Below are 26758 nucleotides of genomic sequence, written 5' to 3'. Positions count from 1 at the left end.
CTTCCTTTTTTTTTTTTAATTAAGATAATAAATTGGTCTTAAATTATCCCTGAAATCAGACCAGTGTTGATTACAATGGGGCTCATGCTGTGACAGCTCAAGATGATGTTATTTTTATTCCTTTTCAACGAGATCTTAATCTCTCCCTGCGTGTAAACAAATTGTCACTGTAACCTTGTTCTCTAATCTTGCAGTCAAAGACCTTTAAAGCATTTGGGAGATAACAGATCAGGCCAAGATTTCATCAGCTCTTCAGCTGGCGGGGATAGACCACGTTTCACTCCCACTGGCTGAGTCTTTAAACATTGAAGGAGAATTAATAACTACATCTTACATGAAAAGCTCCACGGAAACCTTTGAAGGCAGTATGTGTTGTGTAGCTGGAGTCCCGAAAATGCACACTGCCGATCTTGATGAGACAAATGCCTTTGCTTCCAGGAGAAGGACCTGAGTCAGCGGTGGGAAGGGAACTCTTAGGGAAAAGGGACAAATAGGAGAGACTCAGAAATGAACATTCAGAGATAGAGAGACAGAGAAAAACTGCCCTAGAAATACAAAGAAGGAGAAAAGAAAATTAGAGAGACAGAGTCGAGGTGGAACAAGAATGAGGGAAAGAAAAGAGCTACAAAAAAATGGACAACCCAACAGCAGGTAGAAGCAACTGGTGACAAATGCCACTTTTCTGATGTGAGCAAACATTCTGGAGAGTGGATCAGATTACCTTCCCAGCCATTTCAAAATATCCCTGTGTGACTTTCTATCGGAGAGCCCTCTCTCATGGCATGAAAGGGAAATTCTGCAAACATTCCCAAACGCTGGTGAGCAAGAAATTACTAATGAGCTATCTAGTGAATCCCAGCTCAGTCCTCAGATACACGGACTTGTTTGTTTTGAAAGCAGTTAAGAGGCATGTCTAGGGTGCGACAGATCTTCAGGAATGATTCTGAGAGAATGGGTAGCTAGTAGCACTAGGCTCCTGGTGAGAAGGCTGGAAGATTCTCATCCAAGGCCTCTCCCCAGACCTCAGCAGAGCCCAGAACTGTCTCGTGTTCAAACGGTCTCGTCCATCTTTGGGTCTTCCCAGTTTGACTTCTGTCCTGTGACTTTGCAACCCTTCCTTGGCTAATATGATTAAAAACAGGACAGTGAGGCTTGATGGGTGATTTTGTCTTCAATTAGTAGGGGATTTTGATCACCAAAAGTGGTGAGGGAAAATGAGAAAATCAAGCCTGCCCCAAGCCAAAAAGGGTGGTGATTCAAAGTAGGAGTAAGTTTAGCTCTGGGTTTGCCTTGACTCTACTGAGTTCTTTTTGGAAACTTCATGAATTTCCACATGCCAGCGGTTTTGAGTGGAAAGGTCATGGACTCAGCTTCAACAGTGTGACACTTGACAACCTATAAAATGGAGAAAATAGTAACATCTTTCCCTTGTGCTATTGGAAAAATTAGATGAGTTAATGTAAATAAAATATAAATGATGTTATCATGTACATTAATAAAATAAAATAAGGCTGGGTGCGATGGCTCACACCTGTAAACCCAGCACTTTGGGAGGCCGAGGGGGGCAGATCACAAGGTTAGGAATTCGAGACTCAGCCTGGCCAATATGGTGAAACCCCATCGATACTAAAAATACAAAAATGCGCTGGGTGTGGTGACAGGTGCCTGTAATCCCAGCTACTCAGGAGGCTGAGGCAGGAGAATCACTTGAACCCAGGAGAATCACTTGAACCCAGGAGGTGGAGGTTGCAGTGAGCTGAGATTGCACCATTGCACTCTAGCCTGAGCAACAGAGCAAGACTCCCTCTTAATAAATAAATAAATAAAAATAATAAATAAAATAAAATAAAATCATGCTTGTCAATCAGTGTTAATTATCAGCGCCTACAGAGCACGCAAGAACCTAAATTTAAGTACTATTTGTCATAGAGGAAAATCGTGTGCTTTGAGGTATGAGTCAACTCCTTTGCCCTGGCAGAGAAATAGGTCATTTATGGGAGGGCGATTTTTAGGTGTGCTGTGAAAAATCATGCTGCACATATGAAATTTCTTCCTAGGTCAGGGCTTCTTCTTCCTCCAGTTCCTCCAGAGACTTTTTTGCCTCTTTAAGAAACACTGGCTTTCATAATATTAAGTGACGTTTAAGTACCTGCTGGGTATTAGTCTGCTTAATTTTATTTTTCATTAAGTCAAAGGATTTGCACGTAATTGGTTTCCCTCCGGGCTTCCATACCCACCTGTGGTTAGCAGCCACAATTGTGATATAATGTCCAGACAAAGGTGGCTTTGCTTCTTTTTCTTTCATTTTTTAAAGCAACTTTTGGAGGCTTACATCAGGTCATTGGTTTACTTCATTTTTTTGACAATAATATTTATTGCACTTTTCTGAATATAAGACTAATGTGTTTATTAAAGAAAGCTTGGCAAAACACACACACACATTTTTCCTACTATTTATTGAACACTTATTATTTGCAAGACCCTTGTAAAGCCAGTGCCTTGCAGGCATATGCCACTTAATCTTCACAACAATTTTGTGATGGAAATATCTTACCCAAGACCACAGAATTATAACAGTGACAGAGTCCAGACTTAGAGTAGATCTGTCTTTCTCTAGAGGGTGTAATTTTTATCCCTACCTATCTGTGACAGGTAAGTAAACAGGCAACGAGCAGGCAGTTATAGAAAGAACATTAAAACAAGCTTATCCATTCTTTATCCACTGAGCAGGGAGGAGGGTGGTTTCTTTGTGAAGTATATTGAGGTATGCATTTGAGCCATACTGGTGGATAGAATAAGTTTTATGTCAAACATGTGAATGTTGAAATCCTGGTCTCCCCACTCACAAAGTGATGAGAGCTTTATGGTGGTAAGAAGTCAGATAAGTTATTTATACTCTTTGTTCTCTATTTCTTTATCTATAATAAGACATTCAATTCACAAAAAGTATAGAAAGTATTTGGCATGATAAGTAGAATTCATAGGCACACGTTACACATACACACACTGCGCATATACACAAATTGCAAAATTAGTACAGCACTCTACATGGCATCCATTCCATAGCATACCACATCACACTCGTTATTACATCCTGAATATTTCCCATTTCAGTTGTTTCTTTTAATAGCAATACATTTTTCTTTCTTACAATTTCACAATAATTAATTTAATTTAACCATTCTTTATTGTTGCACATTTAATTAATTTCAAAGTTTTGCTGTCTAGAAGAACACTTCAGTGTAAATAACACTCCCAGATGAACCATTGAGCATCTTCTGTTTTTTTAATATCTCAAAATTGTCCTGAAAAATCACTGAATAAAAATGTGTGCTTATTTTCTAGGCTTTCTATAAATACAACTAACTGTGCTTCTGAAAAAAATGCAAATTTGCACTTCAATAAGGACATAACAAGCATTTTTTTTTTGCCTTGGCCAATAAAAAACTAAAAATTTAATATTTTAAAAAACTATTTAATACTTTAATTTCTTTTCCCAAAAATATATTCATTCCATTGCCACCGTAAGTGAAATGTGTTTTACATTCTCTTTGGCTATCTCTATAAATTTTCTGAGTTATCAAATTATGTCCTGTTTTTTTATTGGATACTATTTTCTATTTGTTTATTTAATTTTTAAGAACTCACTATAGATTATTATTTTCAAATAAAATTTATAATGTTTAATTTTCATATGTACATTATATAGATATTTTAATGTTAATGTAGTTTTTATACTTTCTTAGTTTCCATTATACTCAGAAAAGAACTAGAATATATTCATCTATATTTTCTCTTAACTGTTCCATTATTTCATTTTAATAGTTACTGCTAATTGAGTTTCATTTTCCTTTTAAGGAAAATGTTGACCTAGGACCTATTACTATGTTCTTGGAGATGTATATACATTATCTCATTTAATTATAACCTTCACCCCAGCCAAAATATTAATACAGTAAGGCAGCTGCTAATGCTTTTCACAGATGAAGACCTGGACTTGCTCAGAGACCAAAAAGTATGAAGTGGCTGAGTTATGGGTCAAATTAGGTGTGTTTGGTTAAATTAAAATGAGAAGAGGATAGAGTTTTGAATCATAAAATTGACGTGTATTATTATCACTAGAAAGTGATAGGTAGGAATAGGAGATACATGGCTCAAGAAAAGATGGAAGAATGGATGAATGGATCAATGGCTAGATGGATGAATTAATAGTCTAAAAAGGCAATTAATCAGCCTGACAAAAATGTCTTTTCCTACTGGTAGACCGTTAGCATGGTTTAGCCTATAGTCATTTCACAATCCTCCAGCCTTCAGATAAGCTATATTATTATGGTACCGCTCAGGAGATTCCTGGGATCAAAGTGACTGGCACGGATGAGAGATTTCATACTCCCTAAGACCAACAATTCATCCTTTTATGCCATAGTCAGTCCAACAGTGAGCACTTTTTTTTTTTTAATTTTTTATTGGATTTTAGGTTTTGGGGTACATGAGCAGAGCATGTAAGACAGTTGCGTAGGAACACACATGGCAGTGTGCTTTTCTTTCCTTCTCCCCTTCACCCACATTTGGCATTTCTTCCCAGGCTATCCCTCCCCACCTCCCCCTCCCACTGGCCCTCCCCTTTTCCCCCCAATAGACCCCAGTGTTTAGTACTCCCCTTTCTGTGTCCATGTGTTCTCATTTTTCATCACCCACCTATGAGTGAGAATATGCGGTGTTTCATTTTCTGTTCTTGTGTCAGTTTGCTGAGGATGACGTTCTCCAGATTCATCCATGTCCCTACAAACGACACAAACTCATCATTTCTGATTGCTGTATAATATTCCATGGTGTATATGTGCCACATTTTTCCAATCCAGTCTATCATCAATGGGCATTTGGGTTGATTCCAGGTCTTTGCTATTGTAAACAGTGCTGCAATGAACATTCGTGTACATGTGTCCTTATAGTAGAAGGATTTACAGTCTTTTGGATATATACCCAGTAATGGGATTGCTGGGTCAAATGGAATTTCTATTTCTAAGGCCTTGAGGAATCGCCACACCGTCTTCCACAATGGTTGAACTAATTTACACTCCCACCAACAGTGTAGAAGTGTTCCTTTTTCTCCACATCCTCTCCAGCATCTGTTGTCTCCAGATCCAGTGAGCACTTTAATTGGATGTTTTGTCGAGGTTAAAAGCAAGGGCTTCTGCAGCTGAATCTTAGCGTCCTAGCTTTGTAACTCTGGGCAAGTTTCTTAACCTCTCTGTGCCTCAGTTTTATCATTTGTAAAATGGGGATAATCACAGTCTTAGATTTTTTGTTTTTTGTGTTGTTTCTTTTTTTTTTGCAGATCAATTAACTAATAAATGCAAACCCCTCTAAACAGAGCCTGGCACATAATAAGTGATAAATAATTGTTTTAGCTGTTATTATTATTTTCTTCTATGCTAAAAACATGTGATATGTAATGATAACTTTCATAAATGGTGGGAAAATTGCACAGGGATTTTCTCGGTCCATTAACGTGACTCTACAAATGTCTAAAAAAAGTATGAGAACATAGATATATCACAATGGTCTATAATTAACCTTGAAAATTCCGTCTTTTGGGACACAAGATATTCTCAGGTTGTGTAAGTTATACTTAAACAATTTCTAAAATCACTAGCCACAGTGCAGTTCATATAAGTCACGACTTTTGTACTTACCAAGATTGCATCATAAATATTATCTCATTTTGAATCAGGAACAAATTTTATAGTGAATATCCCTGAATAGGCTTTGGCAGTGTCTACATCTTGTTGAAAAGTCAAAACCTAAAAGACCAGATTATTCAGCATCATTATAGTCCTCTAAACCCAAGTGTCTGACAGGGTGCAAGTTTGTGTGTGTGTGTGTATGTGCCTGCACACGCACACACGCAGTGTAGACACAATCTTAAATTGCCTAATACTGGAAACGCAGACAGAATGATAGATAGCCGACGCATTTACATACCAGAAAACTTCATTTAGAGAGTCACTGAAATCATATATACAGCAGTGTTCTCCTCTATCTTATCCCATAGAACCTTCACCATCCACTCTACAGAGAGCGCTGCCAGTACAGGAATAGGGCAAAAGAGTCACTCAGACAAGCAAAAATGGCCTGAGATAACCACAGTTTGGAGTCTACAATAGAGAAATGTCCTATCTCTGGATAAGCAGGGTCTGTGTTGACTCCTATTTTTCTTCTCAGATTTCTGAAATCTCTTTCTCTCGAGTGTAATCGACATTTTGCTCCTTTCACCCACCTCACCATCACCACTATTACAAACAAACACCCGGGAACTTTGACAGTAAGAGAATGATTGCATTGGTGAGAGGCTGGGTGATAAGACAATTTACTCTAAGCTGAAAAAAAGCGTGGGAGTCACAAAGTCCCTTGTTAGTGGTTTTAATTTTAAAAAGTACAATGCTTAATCATTTAATGGCTTCATTAAAACAATACCAGAAGATGGTATAAAAACAATCATCCATGTCTTGTAAGAAATCGATTTCTTTCTGGTACTTCATACTGTCCAAATTGAAAATGTGTACTAAAAAACTTACAACCACTCAGATGACAGCCAAAGGGAAAGTGATGACAATGCATCCTTGTAATTTAGCTACAAATACACCTATGTTTATTGGAACATGAAAAAAGCTATCAAACAAAAAGACAGTTTTAACAAAAGAATCTTGTGTGTGCCCTTTGAAAAATGTATAGTACGGTGGAGTCAAATAATGTATTTTATAACTGTGTCATTTAAACAAACAGATGTTTAGAACATGATGTGATGTCTATCAGAGGTGTAGGGAATAAAAACGTTCTAGACTAGTGCACATCATTGTCCAATAAGAGAGAATTTCACTTTTTAGGCAAAATCTCGGAAGACAGGTTACACAAACAGGTTGCTTTGGGATCATGGAAAATATGAGCTCATTAGCACCAGGTTTGTTATTTGCTCTACAACAGAAAAGTAAATTACAATGTATTAGTGCAGTTAGTGTTGTTTTTAATGTGCATGGGGATACAATAAAACTTTTATTAGGGAAGTGTGATAGTATATTTGTGCAACAGTATCAGCATCTTGCTCTTGTACAATAGCCAATCATGTGGCCCAGTGGAATATTCTTATAATGATGTAATAAAATTTGACTCTGATATTGTAAAATATGTTTATGGTAAGGCTGTTGGGGTATTTTTATGCAGTCTTATTAGAGCAGGTGCCTAAACCTATTATATTTTGTAGTCCAATTTCAGTGGAATTTTTAAAATGTCAAATTCCTAATCTGGAGTTTGAATGCTGAAATGATCACGTTATGATGCAAAATATGATATGAAGTCTCCCCCTCCCCCAGACCTCATGGATATGAGATGGCACGAAATTGCTGTCTTAAAGCAGAAATCAAATCAAGAGTTTTATCAATAAAGACAATGCTATCAGCTATACTGCGGAATTTGTCTCATGGATGATTGGGCATTTAACAAAAGTAGTAACTATAAGTACATGTAACTGTTTTTTTCTGGGTCCTCCTTACTGAATACAGTGTATTCTTAATTACTTTTCTTCTCTTGTTCATCACTTTTCTTCTCTGGCTTATCATCACTTTGAGGCCACAGCAACTTGTTTCGGAAGATAATGCATATCCACAAAAGACAGTTGGCCGCGAAATCTAAAGATAACGCTTGGGAAAGAAGGAAAGGCCATCCATCCCTAAGCTTTGGACTAGGACCTAGGTTTATAAAACTCCTCTTATTCAGAATGGTATGAGTTCCTCAAAAGTGGATGTCGTTGATTCATGTTGGAGAGGTGGAGATATGGTCTTTAATGTAAATAATTGTGTTTATTGAATAAAGCACAATGAATCTGTACAAGATACAAGGCTAACAGGTAGCAAGAGAATCGAAATGTTTCAAAACTCTTCTTAATTTTTAGACTAAAATGAGCCTAGAGCAGAGTTTTATGAAGTGTTTTTCCTAGACAATGTGCTTCATAAAACATATATCAAAGCTAAATAAATTTAGAAAACTTTGCATATAGTACTAATTATAGTATTACTTGCTATGCACATTTTCATATTAAAGGCTCTGAGAAGTTCTGCAGCAAAAATGGGTTATATTAATGGAACTAATTTTAAAATCATTTGATCATGCAATCCACTTATTTTTGCATAGTACACTGGAAAGTGTTATAATTAAGAAAAAAGTATAGGCAACATATGTGATTAAAATAAGAGAATTAAAAAATGTTTTAAAGATTGTGTTTTAATTATTCAAATAATTAGTAATATAGAATTTTTAAACTTGAAAGGGCCTATCTTCCATGTCACTTTAGGGCAAACAGTTTATTTTTAAAATAATATTTTGTAACTTCTCCTTTCATGAAAAACAGTTCATTAAACCAATTTTGTTAATTATATTTCCAAAAGGCAAAATACTTGAAATTTTTCTACAATCAAACCTAAATTAATTAAGATCCTCAGGGGATTAAAATTCCAGTTAATTAAATTTTTTAAACAGAAAAGCCTTTTTGTTTCAACTTATTATTAAAAATTTGTCTTAAATATATGGGCATGTTTTCGTATTTTACAATGAATTGCTCTTGATTATAATTAAATGTTGTTCTATCATTTAGAATTATACAGGATACCTCTGAATCATCATTCTAAATATCATGATTCTAAAGATCTAGAGAACTGTAGTAGCAGAGACTCAACATGCAGGAGACTAAGTTGAATTGAACTGGTAAGGAATTTGGCTCTTATTGGCCTGACTTGGGTCACAGGTCCATCACTGGTGTGTGTGCATGTTAAATGAGTGTGGAAGTGAAGAGCTGTCCAAGCACATAGCTTGGGAGTGGAAAAATGCTGGTTTCCTCCTCTCGCAGAAGACAAAATTGGCATTTATGCTCAACACACACATACACACACACACACAGCTGGTTAATATAGTTGCTTTATTAATTGGTTGTAATAAATTCGACTTGTTAGAATTTATAATTTGCTTATGTTTTTTCTATAAAATTTAGATACAGAACTTTTTGGCACTGCTAATTAAAAAGTACATTAACTTTTTTTTAAAGTAAGGGGCTGAATTTTGTTCAGAAATGAATTGTAAATATTTCAACGTATGGGAATCCAAGTATTTTTAAAAATTGATTTCTCTATATACCAGGTGTAAGTCATTAATTACACCCAGCATTCTACCTCTGTTTAATTACTTCGTTGTGTCTGCTCTGGGGCAACTGGGTGTGGATAAAGACATATGCAAAATAATCCAGACCCCATTACAACTATGTAAGGATGCCCTTCCAGAGGGAATGGGCAGAGGGTATAGATGAATCAGAGCAAAAAGATCTCCTCTTCATACACACACAAACGTACTCTGTGCCCATATCAATAGATTATTCTGCATAGAGTGAACATGGTTATTGACTGCAACAATAATACAGTAGAAAGCTCCCTGGCCTTCGAATCTGAAGGTCTGAGTTTTAGAGCTTTTCTTTGGCAAATCCTTTCACTTGATCCCAGGTTTTTCTTTTGTCTCCCAGCAGAGCTCTAAGTGTATAATATTCTATAATAACTCTATATGTCCTGTCATATTTCCCTTCATGTATTAGCTTCTGGAAAAATCCAAATGGAATTTAATATGTGTTTGACAAATAACAATTATGCCTGAGCACATACTGATGTCTAGAAACTAAACTTGACAATCAGGATTCATCAGTGAACCAAGTTCCTGCTTTCATGGAGTCTGCATTCTAGTTAACTCATAGAACTATATCAACCTACACTTTAGGAATAAAGTTTGTATCTGTGTTACACATAGTTTTGAATTTCTTTTCTATGTAATTTCATCGACTTCATCATTTAATTATCTTTGTTGTAAACAACCTCAAATCATCTTCAGGAAAGCAGGAAAGGGCTTAAATACAAAGAAATAATGCCTTTGGACACTGTAGCGAGCAACAGGCATATCCAAAAGTCCCAAACTTAAGAATAAGTTGCAGAGAGACCCCTGGAGCTGAATTGTGTTATGGGCAATGCGTCTTCAAAAAAAGGACACATTTCTTTAATTAGTTAAATTTTTTTAATGGAAGAAAAGAACAGGAAAGTCAGGGAATAGTGATTTTGACTCATCCTTCTGAGGAACGTCATTAGAAAGAGCATCAATAAGGCTTTCTAAACCCTTCCTACTTGCAATGCACAGAGCCAAGTTTATGGGAAAACTGCAGCTACAAAAATTACAAATGGCAAAGCTATTATTTGGCACATAGTTGCCAAAGGCATTCAATATAAAGATTTTACAGAGGTGTCAACTGATATATAGCAAACACACAAACAGCCTCCAACACTGTAAAATAGGCAAGGAAAGCTGGGCAAAATATTAAGTATATAAGTTATATACATATATATTTTTGCAATACAGGCTGGGAAAATGCTTGCTAGGCACTGTAGTTAAAGTAAGCAATAAATACCAGGATTAATTCTGCCAGTGTCTTGTTGGGGATAGGTGGGGAGGGGGGTTACAGTCAACATAGTTTTGATTTTACAGTCCACGGTTCCAATTCACCTTTTGGAAAATGGAATGATTAGAATATTTCTCTCTGGTCTGTTACACATTTAAAACAGGTTTCAATGGTCTGCCTCTCACTCTCTCATCATCATCATCATCATCGGGACTCATCTGAGGAGTCCAACACGTGAAAGAGAACATCGATGGCTTTTTAGGATCAGCCTCCTCTTCCACCCAAGATAAGGCTTTGCTTCAGAGGTCAAACATCTATCCTTCTTTCTCCACCCCAGGACATTTTTTGGGTAAGGAGAAAGTGGAGACACAACCTCACCGGTGCTGGAAAACATTGCAACAGAAAGGAGTGATTCACTTTCTCTCTTCATTATTCCACTTTCTGGGAAACACAAGCTCGAATTGGAATACAGTAGTTACCTTGCATTGAAAATAGCACACTCTGCTAACCCCGTCACAGCCAAGGCCATAAAATGGTGACAATTTCCCATTTAACTTTTTATATTAGTATTTTGTTTTACTTTATAAATCTGATGAGAAAACACCATATTCCTTTAAATTCAGGTAAAAGAGATGTCACAGATTAAATAAGCAAATATTCGTGAAGAGGCATCCAAATGACAGAGACCTAACGGGAAAGAGTGAGGGAGTAAAAGGCAGAGGACACCCTTCTGTGTGTTAGCTACTTACTCTGGATTTTTCCAGCCGCAAGAAGAAAATTACGATGTGTATAATGAATGCCAAATCGAAAACAGAGTCATTTTTATTTAACTTTAGGATAAAGGTAACCTTCATATTTGTCTGTCCATGTGTCTTTGATTGTGTTTTATTTGGGCTGATGTTACTATAAATCAGTGCACTCTTAGAATTCATCCAACTCCCAACTCTCATTTTGCAGATGGAGAAGCAAGTTAGGGAAGTGATGAGACTGGAGCTCCAACCCGGGGCAGTGGCTTCAGTCAGAGCTTTTTCCGTATGTGCTGAGATAGCACATGAGGACTCAAGCAGGCAATGCAACCCGGACAGTCTGAGCAGGGCTGGGGAAACATTTTTCAGCTTGGATTTTAAATAAAACTTAAAAGCTCAGATGCGACCAGTCATACGAGCTACAGCCTGTTAAGATCACATACCTGGGACAGGAGTGGTTCCCCTAGCAGTAAGTCCTCCGCAGACATGGCTGTTTCTTGAGTGTTCCCCCAACCTGATGGTCTGTCACTCCAGGCTGCAGCAGAAGTGCAAGGTGGTATCCCTTCCCTGGCCACTTCCTGTAATTCTGCAGTTTGGGCTCTCGTGTCTCTTTCAAACCTGTGCACGCAGCCTTTCGCCTGAACCTCTCACTTTTGACATCATGCTTATATTTGCACAGCTCGGAGTACCTTTGTAACTACTTCCTCATTTAAAAACTCATCAGAACAACTGAGGACACACAAGGAAACTGAGGCTGAGTCTTAGAACTTTAGACTTATTAATACCTTTCTGAGCTCTGTCTCTCAGCCCACTAACTTGAACAAATGTCTTAAATAGTATGAGTTCAATAAAATGAAAAAGATGAAGTTACCTCAAGTACTACTAACACTTGATCTAGAAAGACAAATGCTATCAAGAAAAATACTTTATTTAAAGGCATGGATTTACAAAGTTGATAGATTTGAGAGCAGCGGATTGGACTGCAAAAGAAACCCAAGTCCAAACCACCACACCACATTTTTTAAACGGTCACCTGTCCTCAAATTTTATCCAGTTAAGGAAAAAAAAAACCTTAGTTTACTCATAGTTTATTAGCAAATTTGTTATGCAAAATGAAATGTATCTGCTGGGGTTTAAAGAAATAAAAAATTATTTAATAAAGTACCTTTTGCATAGTAGAGCCTGTGTTAGGTTTTTTGGATAATGAGAAAAGAAGTCACAGTCCCACCTAGGAGACCTCACAATCCATGTACCTGTCTCTGTGAAGCCGTGTACAAAAAAGCCACTGTTGCAAAAACATCATGGGATGTGCATATTTACAATAAGTAAAGTGCCAGAAAAATTGTCTAGTAACGAAGGTGATGTCAATGCCTAAATATTCATCTATAATTATCAAAGTCTGTTTGCCTATGTGACATACCTGCTTATCGGGGTGAGATAAAGCACTTTTTAAAAAGCATATCAGAAAGCAAGTCGGTGTGAATGCTGTTGTTCTAGGAAAAGGTAATCTAATTTATAAAATCAGTAAGTTGCCCACACACCGTAGCACTTTGTTTTATTAGTAACAAATGACTGGGGACACACCTCACAACCACGGCTGGGGAACAGTTGCTCAGTAGCTGTGACAGCCTGGGAATCTAACTGCAGTTTCACAATTTCACCTCAGGACCTGACTAGCCATTTCATTCGAAGATAGTTGGCCAGGTGTGGTGGCTCTCACCTATAATCCCAGCAATCTGGGAGGCTAAGGAGACAGATCATGAGGTCAGGAGTTCAAGACCAGCCTGGCCAACATGGTGAAACCCTGTCTTTACTAAAAATACAAAAATTAGCCAGGCGTGGTGGCACACACCTGTAATCCCTCCTGTGAACCCAGGAGGTGGAGGTTTCAGTGAGCCAAGATCATGCCACTGCACTCCAGCCCGGGTGACAGAGTGAGTTTCCATCTAAAAAAAAAAAAAAAAGCATCCTTGGCACATGGTAGACACTCAAAAAAAAAAAAAAGATGGTTAAAATCTGTAACACGCATGCACACCCATACACAAACACACAAATGATCTCTCTCCACTAGGTCCTAAAGAAACATGAGAAATACTGCACCCAGAACTCACCTTTCCTAACACTCCAGATCTTCCCCCAGTCTTGCTGTTGGCTGTTCCCTGTTAGGTTCATAAGGGGCTTGAAAGAATGCATTGAGCTCATGATAAAAAGAATTTAGGCCAGGCGCGGTGGTTCAAGCCTGTAATCCCAGCACTTTGGGAGGCCGAGGCGGGTGGATCACGAGGTCAAAAGATCGAGACCATCCTGGTCAACAAGGTGAAACCCTGTATCTACTAAAAATACAAAAAAATTAGCTGGGCATGGTGGTGCATGCCTGTAATCCCAGCTACTCAGGAGGCTGAGGCAGGAGTATTGTCTGAACCTAGGAGGTGGAGGTTGTGGTGAGCTGAGATCACGCTGTTGCACTCCTGCCTGGGTAACAAAAGCGAAACTCAATCTCAAAAAAAAAAAAGAGTGTAAAGTCCCACAGCATCTTTGTAGCCTGCCAGGTACTGACAGCTCACACTGCTCCAAGCAAGGAGCAGGTAGCAGCCCTGGAAATGGTGGGCAGGGCTGGATTCTCTGTATCCAGCTCTCTGTGGGCAGGACTGGATTCTAAGCGCAGCCACAGGGAACAGACAAGGAGGGATGCTCAGAGGTGAAAGCATCTCTGTTTTCCTCTGCTGTTTTGTTTCAGGTATTACTAGAGTTAGAGGCAAACTGAAAAAGAAGAATCAAAACTATGTAAAGACCTTTCCCATTCCCAAGAAGACGAATGTCATCCTGAGAATTGAGGAAAGCATTTAAGGTGACTTTTTGCATGTGTATCATTGTTTTAAAGTTGTATTGCATTTAATGGGGTGTTGACCAAAATGTCCTTGTTTCCTAAGGCTGTTTATATTAATAATCCTTTCAAAACCTAAAGTTGAAATTTGATTCTTTTCAATTTCCTTTTTGGTTATTTTTGGGAACTCACTGATCTATTATCTCCTGGATATTTTCTGGGCCTTGGTGACCTTATTCTGGGAACTAAGAGATAATCGGGTGGTCCTCAAACCTTTCTTCTTAAAGTTGATGCTTATATCTACAAAAAAAGAGAACTAGCTAAGGGAAAAGTTCTCAGGGGTGTGTGGATATTAATGCTTTTGATGAGTAAATAAATCCAGCCCCACAAAATGTATTGCAACGTTTTCAGTTCATTTTTCTTCCTGTATCTGTGTCATGATTGGCTGCCCTTGTGCCAAACACATTGCATTTACCAACTGGTATATCGCAAATAATCAATACAGAAAAATTGAAATTGTATTACAAGAAATATAGTTTAGAATCATTTTCCTATATACATGCCAGCTATATTAAATAAAAGGTTATCAATCAGACACCCACTTGTCTATGATTTTTATTTTAAAAATAACCACAATACACTATGCAAGATACCCCACACTAAGGAAAGTTCATACAATTAGCATTGAACTCTTCCCACAAGCCAGCATTCCGATAGATAGGTTGTTCTGGTTTTGGTTTTGTTTTTAACCCAATACAATTGTCCTTTTGATTATTTTCGTAAGTGTCTAGAGAAAGGCAGTTTTTTGTTTGTTTGTTTTTGTTTTATGAGGAGGAGTCTTTCTCTGTTGCCCAGGCTGGAGTGCAGTGGCGCGATCTCAGCTCACGGCAACCTCCACTTCCTGGGTTCAAGATATTCTCCTGCCTCAGCCTCCCAAGTAGCTGGGATTATAGGCATCTGCCACCATACCTGGCTAATTTTTGTATTGTTAATAGAGACAGCATTTCACCATGTTGGCCAGGCTTGTCTCAAACTCCTGACCATAGGTGATCCACCTGTCTTAACCTCCCAAAGTACTGGGATTACAGGTGTGAGCCACCACGCCCAGTCAGAAAGCCAGGTTATAAATTCCCCTTTTCTTGTGCCTGGTGTATTTGATACAGAATATCTCCATTCATTTCTGTCAACTATTCTCTCTCCACAGCCTTCAACTTAGTAGGTAAGTTCTTCAGAATCAAGCCGACTTCCTCCTCCCATTTCTACTCTGTGCATAGTTGAAGTCCAAAAGGCTCACTCAAGTGCCTCGTGTCAGTTTACCAGGAGAGCTGCTCTGTCTCAGAGCTGGGGTTTGAGGGGAAGAATTAGTCAGCTGGAGTGGTCAGTAATCCAGCATTAAGTTTTGAGTTCTTTGCTCTGCTGTGATGCAATTCTTTTATTCCAATGTATTAAACTTTGCTGTGTACACAAATTCTTTCTACAAGTGGGTTTAAAAAAAAAAAGTCATGGAAAGAGATTATATGTGGACCTGTCAATGTAAAGCAGAGGGAAGAGGCACAGAAGGTGAGATGCCATTGCGAGTGAAGGGTTAAGAAAAGTCAGAACCAGACCAGGCGCAGTGGCTCATGCCTGTAATTCTAGCACACTGGGAGGCTGAGATGGGCAGATTGACTGAGTTCAGGAGTTCGAGAACACCTTGGGGAACATGGTAAAACTTTGTCTCCACAGAAATAAGAAAATTAGCCAGTTGTGCATGCCTGTAGTCTCAGCTACTTGGGAGGGTGAGGCAGGAGAATCACTTGAACCCAAGAGGTAGAGGTTGCAGTGAGCCGAGATCGCACCATTGCACTCCTGCCTGGGAAACAGAGTGAGACTCTGTCTCAAACAAAACAAAACAAAAGAAAAATCAGAACCAGACTAGGTCAAAAGACATCAGAGAAAACTGAGGAGTCTCTGAGACTGAGGGAGAGACACTGAGTTTCTCATTGTACATAAATAAAATGGAGGTTTTTACCCAAATTCTTTAAAATTTTCAAGGTCACTTTTAATTCACACATCAAAGATATAATATATCCAAGGCACTTAGGGCAGAGCCTGGCCCATGGTAATCTCTTAATAAATGGTGATGATGATGATGATGATGATGATAATGATGATTTTACATTCAAAGTGACAAAGGGTTTTCTGTTTTCTCTGTCATCAGCAAGTTTTAGCAATTGGAAGCACTTATCAAAGAAACATAGTATTCTCGGACACCAGTTAGATTTTCTTGTACCTGGAAGTTTCATCAAGATCCCAGTACTTTGCTAAATGGGCTTTATTCTGTCACCTCTGGGCACCCAGAAGCACTTGTCCTCAAGTGCCCTAGGACAGGAGCTGGAAAATGGGAAGGAATCATTGTCAATGCTTAAATGTTTTGGAGGGAGTAGTCGGCTTCTCACATTTCACAGTGAATGGAAGGTACTTGACGGTACCTAGACATGGGCCCTTGTGTGAATATCTTCCTTCTAGCAGAAATCCTATCCCATCCTACCCTCCACACCCCAGAGAGAAAACAGGGTCAAGGGAAGTCAGAGTTCGCTCCCAAGAGAATGACCTCCATTTCAAGTTTTATCACAAATAAAAGCATCTTGTGAGCAAACTCCTTTTCCTTTTGAATTTGAAAGACTCTCTACATGAGCTCATCTCTATCCAGAGAAAAAGTCAAGATATAAGAGAATATATCCCCAAATCCTTCCTCAATTGTTTTAGTCTATTTCTGCTGCTATACCGAAATATCGGAAACTAGGTAATTTACAAAGCACAGAAACGTATTTATCACTCTTTGGAGGCAGAAGTCTAATATCAAGGTTCCAGCAGGTTCAGTGCCTGGAGAGGACCCAGTCTCTGCTTCCAAGACTGTACTTTGCTGCCATGTCCTCAAATGGCAGAAGGGGCCGAAGCCATGTCCTCACATGAGGGAAGGCTAAAGGGCAAAAGAAGAAGGAGAGGGGGAATTCTCTTCCTCAAGCTCTTTTGTTAGGACTTTTACTCCTGTCCATGAGGACAGACCCCTCATGTCCAATCACCGCCTAAAAGCCCCACCTTTTAATACTGTTGAGTTAGAAATTAAGTTTTAACACAAATTTTGGAGGGAATGCAAACAATCAAACCATGTCATCATTACTCATATCCAGACCAGGCAGTGAACATAACTACCAAGATCTCCAACGGAGCAGTCACTACTTTCAGGCTTCTTGATCTCAGACTCACTTCCTTGGTCACACCAACATATTGCAGGGAAACACATCATTATTATAACGTAGCTTTCTGTTGGCAACTTGATGTTGGCACTCCCAAAATCCTTGTGTCCAGGTCAAGCATTTTCCCTCCAAAAGGCTGCACACTCATGCATCCAAGTCATTGTGACACATTATTGTAAAGCCTTGGGGAGTGGATGTGTACCTGTGTGCATGTGCATAAGTGCGTGTGTGTGTGTCTGTGTGGATGATGGAACTAGCAACCCTGGACTTGAAGACAACTTCGAATCACCTTTCACACCCAGCACCCTATAACCACCCTAAAAAGCCAGCTACTTAAAATAAATGAGATTCAAAATGATATAAAAATATAAGAATTGTTAGCAAAAACATGAACCCCATGTTTCTAAACCTGCATTCCCCTAAGAATGAGTTGCCAGAGGGTATTGAGGAAAATATTAAAAATAGAATGATGTTGGGTTATTGAAACATATGTAAGTTTTCTAAAAATGTAAACATTAAGATTTAGAGGGCTGTGATTTATTACTGTAGCTAAAAATCCGATACTACATCACAGCAGATGTGAACACGGTCATCAACTTTTGAAGGGTAAAAATTGGATACATGTCCAGGATTTCCAGCAGTTCCCTCCCCTAGTTCTTTTGCTGTGCTGCTGAATAGAAATTTTCTCAGCATTCTTTTCCTCTGGAGAAAAGCAAAGAAGTTTCCTCTATGGAGTACAAATCCTGGTCTTAGCACCAAACAGGGGGCTTTAAATACACCTACTTTGGCCCTCACACAGCGCTATGATGTGGACATTAGTGGCTCCATCTCCCGGGACAGAAATCTGATAATCAGAGAGTTTAAGTAATAAGTCTGAAGTCACACAGCTAGTGGAGGAAAACTGGAATTCAGCTGTCAACTTCAAATGTTCAGTTTAATCACTCCAGCCCCTTGTCAAATGTATTGGACCCAACACCAAGTTGATTTTTCATAAGTCTCATCCTTGGTTAAATCCTAATCTTGCAGATTCTCAGACCGTATTGTGTATAATAGTTTTAGTTCCCTCAAAGTCCTTTTAACCTCACCTCTAAGGATGAAGAAGAGCTGCTAAAATAATTAAAATGATTCAATCACCAGAGCCTGCCTGTTTCAAATGTTTCGAACAAACTTTTCTGTTCTGCTCTCCTGGGGAAAAGCTCCACGTGATTTTCCAGCACCTTTAGAATAAGCAAGCCACGTGGCTTTTAATAGCGAGCCTGGTTTAATACCTAAACTTGCTGTGGAGGAGAGCTGACCACTTTCTATGCAACTGTGTGCAATTCTTATCAGGACAAGTCCAGCTGCTCTGGGCTAACTACCTCCCCAAAAGTGATCCCCCAGGCCCCAGCTAGGAGCAGCTAACATAAATGCAAAACGCACACCCGCCCCCCGTCCCCCTCACAGATAAAAGGCTGTGGAATATACAGGCCTCATTTTAATAGGGCCTCTACTAGGTCTCTGTTTTTTGCACCCACAGCTAATTGAAGGGGCAACTAGAGCAGACACAATTGAACACGTAGTTAAGGAACCACCTCACCACCTGGCTTGCACACATAATTAAATATTTGCACCTGCAATGGTAGTATGTGTGAAAGTTATCCCTATAATTAGTTGTCGGGGTAGAAATAGATGTAATTTTTAAAACCCTCTCTAATTCCAATAGTTATTTTTAAATAGGTATTTTTTTGTTGAAATAAAAGAACTCCCTAACAAATTAGTGCTTTTAAAAGAAACTATTTCATATTGTGTTCTTTTTAGGTAATCCTCTAAAAATAAAGCTTTCTACTGCTTCTATAGGCAACTCAGTTACAGGGGCACTGTTTGCATATATTTTCAATAGGTTTGGCATGTGATTAAGTCTACTTGTTTTTCATTCATTCATTTATTTATGCATTTGCTCAATAAACACATTAAATCCAGACTATGCCCTTCCTTTGGGGACACTGATATATTTAAAAGGGTACATCTGCATACAGACTCATGAGTATGGGGTGAAATTAGGATAGATATTTTAATCAAATAATTTAAAGATAATATTGTAAGTGTGTATCTCATAGGAGAGATGAGGGTACATAGAAATCAAATTTAACATAAAATTTTGAGTTGTTCCCCCTCGGTGGAACAAGGGTGTGTGTAGACATTTTGACAATTACACAGGCTCTTTAGTTGAGAAAATTCTACTGTTTCATTAGCTGCAGATGTTGTTTAGCAGCATGAAAGAGTTGCCTATTTTTGACATGCTGTGTAAAGTATAACAATAAAAGATTTTAGTAAATAAGCATACTGCTGTACTTATAGGACATGAAATGCCTCTTAGCACTGATGGGAAATAAAGTCCCTCTGCCTCTCCCCCAAGAGAGATAACACACCAATGCTCTGGCAAACACTTTCAGTACAGATGCATGTTATGTTTCTTTATCCATAATGGACATGTGTACTTCAATTTTTATCCCCCACATCCCTGCTATTATTTAAATGCTGAAACAAAATTTCTGCAGCTTTGAGAGGAAATCCACAACATTTAGATTTCACATGGATTGCTCCTCATTTCTTCACTTTGTATTCGAACTGATGATTTCTTACCTCTGAGGACACGCTGTTGTGGCCACCACTTATCTTGTCTCCTGATAAGCTGGCCCATTTAGGGTTGTCCTAGAGAGGCTTTTTTAGTCCCAAATCTTATGATTATCACATGCTGTGGAATTTTGATCTAAACACTGTGAGTGTTCAGAAAATCGAAAAGTCACCAAGAAGCCCCACTCTCTCCAACGAGATGACCTGTAAGCGGGGCTTGATAGGAAAGCTGAGCCCAGCTCTCAGAGACTAAGCAGGGGTGTGGGGGCAGCCTGGGAGTTGGGATCAGCCTCTAGACCTTGAAGTGCAGCAGCTGTGCGTTGTCTTTGAGGCCGAGGATCAAGCGGAGAATATGAGATAGGCAAACGTTGGCTTAAACTTTCTTCTCTCTTTGATTGTCCTTGGACATCTGCCTCATCTCCTGTCAAGAATGTTTGGCAGCTGTTAGCTCAGAATAACACAGTTCTGCTGTGCCAGCCGCTACCCCAGTCTTCTAATACTTTAAGCCAACTAGTCTCCGTTATATGCCTGGCCCGATACACAACTATGCTAATGCCTTGAGCTAACTAGCTTTCTATCAAGCCATGGAAAACACAGGGAGAGTCTTTGGTTTATTTTCCTCACGTGCTAATTGGCTTTAATTGTTGGCCAATTGGATTTCAGGTTCAGAGAAGACTGGACTACACAAAGACAAGCATTAACTTAAGACCGTGGGAGAAGCTGGCCAACCCTTTTGGTCTCTAATGTAGTAAACTTTATGCAGATACACATGTCTCCCAGCCGTGGGGGTCCAGGGGAGAATACTCTGGGACCATCATGATGGTTTCTTAAAATTTCTAATTTTCCCCATAGGCCAAATATCAAGCAGAGGACTTACCTGAAGTTGGGGTGTGAATATATTTAACATTTTTAGCACCTGTTAATGTCTCAAGTTTTTATTGTAATGACTTTCTCTCTGTCACTAAGAAATGATCATTGTGAGAAGAGAAAGTGCTGAGTTGAAAATATTCAAAATGGGCATGTTAGTACCTAATCTGTGAGACTAATACGCCATGATAATAAAAAGGGAGATATATTCCACCCATACTCCTGAAACGCCACATTCATGGGTATTCATGTATGGCAAAACAGAAGTGTCAAAACCGGTCCCCTCAATACCTGTGCTTTTCAAATAAAGTACAAACAAAGTCACAGTCGTCAACTACGAAGGGCATCAGCACACTTTATTATTCATAGCTTTGATTTATTTCCGGTAATAGTCATAGACTCATTTTGGGGGGTGCTGTGACTTAAAATTGCCATAGGTATGGGATGATATTACAAAATGATGACTTATTGCCTATTTTCCCAAATTGTTTCTCAAAGAGATTACTCCAGCGCTAATTCCCCAAATTCTGTTTTTCTATATTGGGTCTGAAATGTATCTACAAGCACAAATGGTTTACTGCTTTGATGCAATTGACCAGTCAGCCAGTCTAACACCTGTCAATTTGGTCACAGGGTTTTTGACATTTTTGATTGAATTGACCAGGTGCTAGACTAAACCCACCGGTTGGTTTCATCAAAAATTGTCAAACCAGTTTGGTGATTAGACAAAGCCAGAATCAACACTCTCATGGGTGTTCTTTCCTGTGCCTTGTTAACACACTTATTTCCTCATTTTTCTAGCTCTAGAGCCTGAAACACCTTGAATTTACACACATCCATACATACCTGTATACGTGAGGATCTCTTCCAATGAACCATTGCTACATTTGTAATTTATAAATGGTACAGCACACAGTAAATCATCCATTTGTATAGCTCTAGTTCCAAATAAGATAATATAATCACTCATTAATTTATTTCACTAGCACTTTTCATTTCTAGCCCTGACATCATAGAGAGTGTGGTAAGGGCAGTATCATCACTGCTTGGCAGGCCAGACAAATTATTCCAGACCATGTGAAGTAGCTTCTGGAGAAAGCTTTTCTCTCTTCCACTGCCCTAAGACTTACCAAGTTCAGAAGTAATTTTTTATGACCATTAGTCTATTTTATCCCCTGATCATCTTCAGATGCCTGAACTGTGCTAGCATGTTACTTCTAGAATCTCGGCCATGGTTCTCAGAGATTTCTGGACTGGCAATGCTTACTATAATGGGTTAGGTCTGGAAAGCCCATGCCAGGACATCTCCTTTCTCTCAATGCTCTCAGCTCTTTCCACCCAGCTACCCTGAATCATTTAGTCTACCCGACATTACATGTATGATGTTGTCTTATCCTTTGTTCATAGACTATAAATTTCCAGCAGAGGGATAGTGCTATTGTATAGCTCATCCTATGCCAACCACAGGACCTTAGAGATAGCAGACAAGAAGAAACATCTGTAGACTTAAGAACATAGTCATTTATAGCTGAAAGAGAAGTATTCACTACTAATTATCAATGCAGCACATAGGATTCACCATAGAATAACTCCACACACTTGACTGAATAACCCATATCCTTCTCAGGCAATCCACTGTGGATGGGTGTGGTGAGAAAAGGGAACTGGTCAACACGGGATTAGAAAGGAGGCATGGTGTAATTCAGTGATGGGCTTAGTTAGAACCACACAGTTAGCATCCTTCCCTGGCCATAAGCAAAATGTTCTCAGAAACATGTGTCTGCGGCATGGTGGCTCACGCCTGTAATCCCAGCACTTTAGGAGGCTGAGCTGGACAGATAGCTTGAGCTCAGGAGTTCAAGACCAGCTGGGCAACATGGCAAAACTCCGTCTCTACAAATAAATGCAAAAAAAAAAAAAAATAGCCAGGTTTGGTGGCACACACCTGTAGTCTCAACTACTCAGGAGGCTGAGGTGGGAGGATCGCTTGAGCCTGGGAGGCAGAGGTTGCAGTGGGTCGTGACTGTAGCAATGCACGCCAGTCTGGGTAATAGAGAGTGAGACCCTGTCTGGAAGGAAGGAAGGAAGGAAGGAAGGAAGGAAGGAAGGAAGGAAGGAAGGAAGGAAGGAAAGAAAAGAAAAGAAACACATGTCAGTGTAATCACACACTCCCCAAAAGAAGCACAGGTTGTTTGAAAATGCACAGCATCCCTGACAAAGTAGGCTGCAGGGCAACTCCATCAGTAAAGCAGCCAATTCTCAGGAAGAGAATTTGACGATCTATTTCAGAGGATGATTATATTCCCCTTGCCCCTCTCTGCACTCTGGTTGCATCATTCTACAAGTCACCTCGTGAGGGGATAGAGAACTGGACACACTCTCACTGTCATTTTGACACTCCTCAGGAGCTGCAGACACAGTATTTCTAGTCTCTTCACAAGATCTGCCACCTCTGTTTGTCACCCTCATTTTCCTTGAAGAGTGAAACCCTTCTGAAGAGCTAAATGATATTATGAGTGACACTTGGACTGAACATCAATTTATAGACCAGAAAACCATCCTCATTAGGTGAAATATGATCATTATCTCAAGCCTTCGGAAGGTCTCCACTTGTATTTTCTTTTTCCCAGTAGCTACCCCAAGCCAAAGTCATTATCCTTTTCTTCTTTTTTCGACTTTTTTTTTTTTTTTTTTTTTGAGACAAGATCTCACTCTGTTGCCTATGCTGGAGTGCAGTAGTATGATCACTGCTCACTGCAGCCTCGACCTCCCAGGTACAAGTGATCCTCCCACGTCAGCTTCCAAAGTAGCTAGGACTACAAGTGTGTGCCACCGTGCCTGGCTAATTTTTCTGTTTTTGTAGAGACAAGGTTTTACCATGTTTCCCAGGCTGGTCTCAAACTCCTGAGCTCAAGTGATCCCCCTGCCTCGGCCTCCCATAGCACTGAGATTATAGGTCTGCACTACCATGCCTGGCCAAAGTCATTACCTTTTATGTTTATGGTGATAAATCTCCTTTCCCCAAGCCATCTAAAATGATTTGAATCATGAGAATATTTTGATTAGAAAATCTTTACTCTAGAGTACTCAATCTGTGTTAATAAATAATAATTGCTAGTGGTTGTAAAGCACTATCAGCTGCCAGACCCTACAGAAGACATTGCATGGGTTACCCCATCTCGATCCTTCCAATACTCCTATTGAAAGTAGCTGAAAGGTCTGAATGTTTGGGTCTCCTTAATATTTATGTGTCGAAATTCTAATTCCCAAGGTGATGGTATTTGAAGTTATAGCCTTTGGGATAAAGCTCTTATGAATAGGACTAGTCCCCTTAGAAAAGAGGCCTGAGGGATTTTCTTTGCCCCTTTCGCCAAGTAAGAAAACAAAGCGAAGTCCCCATCTATGAGAAAGCTGGCCTTCACCATACACTAAATCTACCAGTGCCTTCATCCTGGACTTCCCAGCCTCCAGAACAGTTAAAAAACTGTTAAAAATAAATGTTTGTTATTTATTAGTCACCCCATCTAAAATATTCTATAGTAGCCCAAATGGACTAAGGCAAAAGTGTCCTTCACCTCATTCCTTGGTTTCACTCCAGCAACATAGCCACCACCCACCACTGTAACCACAGTCCTGTCTGCATGAAGGTCTCAGGATACAGACTATGGTGAGCACTGAATATTAAGATGCCAGAAGCAGCTCAGGGTCATCTCCTACAAGAATGAGCTGCATTTTTCAAATAAGTTGAGTAAAGCCTAGTGTTTACTTCAAGAGGTATGGAAATGGGGCACAAAAGTCTGAACTTGGATACAAATTTGAATCTTCTTTTTGCTAAGGATATGCCCTCAAGCAAGCCACTGACACACTCTCATTTGGTTTTTTTTTTAAAACAATGAAATTCGTTGTGTAACAAGAGAATATTTATACATGAGAACCAATGTTACAGAGGATCATGCTCTGCTGTCCCATGCCATTGTTCCTCTCTCTTTCAGTCACCATCTATCTTCACCCAGTTGTGAATTCAGTCCAGGCTGGTTACAACCTCGTTTGCCTAGTCCCTGCCATAAACAGTACTCTGTGTTTAAGGAATGATGTTCAAATAAAGCCACAGCATAAGACTGTTACCGTAAATAGGTGCGAAGAGGTTCATTTCTTTATATTTCTGGTCTTGAACTCTAGGAACACACTCTTAATAATTTATAATTCAAAATTTATAATAATTTATAATTCAAAAAGTGAAGATATTCATTCATCAATATAGAGGGACTGATATTTGATTCAGTTCAAAGAAGTTCATAATTGCCTTTTTATGGGCAGTTTGTAGCTCTGCATTTAAAATGCCCAAAGAGACTTCTAAATTTTTTTTTTTGGACTAAGTTACAAAATCAGCATCTCTCCTTTCACATTAAGCCAATAATACTTTTTAAAAGAAAGAAAAACAATCGTTAGAAGCGGAAAATCATAGATAGTTTAGGGCTTTCAAATGCCAAAAAGTTTGCATTTTAGACACAATAATTTTTTTTTGTTATTGTTTACTTCGTTGACATAGTTCATGTAAAAGGCATGAGAAGGAATTCAAATACAAAAAATTGTCTTTCCGTCCCAAAGTGGAAGCCAGCTCCGCGCGCAGATGTTTCAGGGCAAAACCTTTGTTCTGGGCTTTCCTGACCTCGGGCTTCTGCCTCCCCTGTGTCTGTCGGAAATGGCATCTCCTTGCAGGTGGGTCATTTTCCTTTGAAGATTGATGCTTGGAAGAGCAATCTAGAAAGCCTCCTGCTATCTACTTTTCTCTCTGCACAAGACAAGACCACCCAGAGACTTGCCTGGAGAAATACTACACCAACCATTGGGCCTGGAGCTTAGAAGCTAGCCCAGAAAGCACAGTGAAGCTGAAAACTCACCCAGCCTAGGACAGAGAAGAGGATTCTTTTGAACAGGAGTAAACCAAGTAAGGCAGAGTTGACTGGACGTGGTGGCTCACGCCTGTAATCCCAGCACTTTCGGAGGCTGAGGCAGACGGATCACGAGGTCAGGAGTTTGAGACCAGTCTGACCAGCATGGTAAAACCCCGTCTCTACTAAAAATACAGAAATTAGCTGGGTGTGGTGGCACGTACCTGTAATCCCATCTACTCAATAGGCTGAGGCAGGAGAGTTGCTTGAACTGGGAGGCAGAGGCTGCAATGAGCTGAGATTGTACCACTGCACTCCAGCCTGGGTGACAGAGAGAGACTCTGCCTCAAAAATAATTAATTAATTAATTAAAAATCAAGAAATAAAAATAAAAGAAAAAACTCATTATTTAGAATTCCAGGAAATAGCAATTTTGTTGACCTAATTGTTGCACCTTAAAAAAAAAAAAAGCATAACTGACTATGAATTGCTAAGAAGACTTAGAGGTGAGACAAGGAATTGCATGTGTGCAGTAACTTCAGTAATGCTGTTGATGGCAAATATTATGATATAAAAGTGCACTCCCACCGGCAGTGTCCACTTTCTTCTTCGGAGTCATGGCAGTTGGGCCCCCTTCATACAAAAGGCTTGGAATATAGAAAAACCCATAGACATATACGAAATTAGGAACTCGCTAAGCCATTCGATGGCGATCCTTTGGACATGTCTAGAACGACAACAAAACAACAGAAAAAAAGGAAAATCCCATCCCTATAACAGTAGCAAGAAATGACGAGAAAGAAATCATATGTGATGTCCTGTAAACGTTTTAAAATAAATCCTGTTACCTTACTCAGGAGAAAGTGCTAAAGCAATTTTCCTCAAAACAGTTAAAAACTGGAGTTTGAGTATTCGCAAGTGAGTAAAGCTCTGGTTTGGTGAAGATAAATTTGCATTCCAGAATTCATCTCAAAATCTATTCTGGTTTGGGTTAACAGTCATAAGACTTGCCTAGAAATCAAAACCAAGGACTGGAATTCTATGTATCGCTTCCTGGATGCCCTCAACCCGGAGCCTTTCATTTCAGAATGAATGGA

Source organism: Callithrix jacchus, chromosome 6 (genome assembly GCF_049354715.1).
Source record: "Callithrix jacchus isolate 240 chromosome 6, calJac240_pri, whole genome shotgun sequence".
NCBI classification, from domain to species: domain Eukaryota; kingdom Metazoa; phylum Chordata; class Mammalia; order Primates; family Cebidae; genus Callithrix; species Callithrix jacchus.
This window is presented reverse-complemented; position numbering follows the sequence as displayed.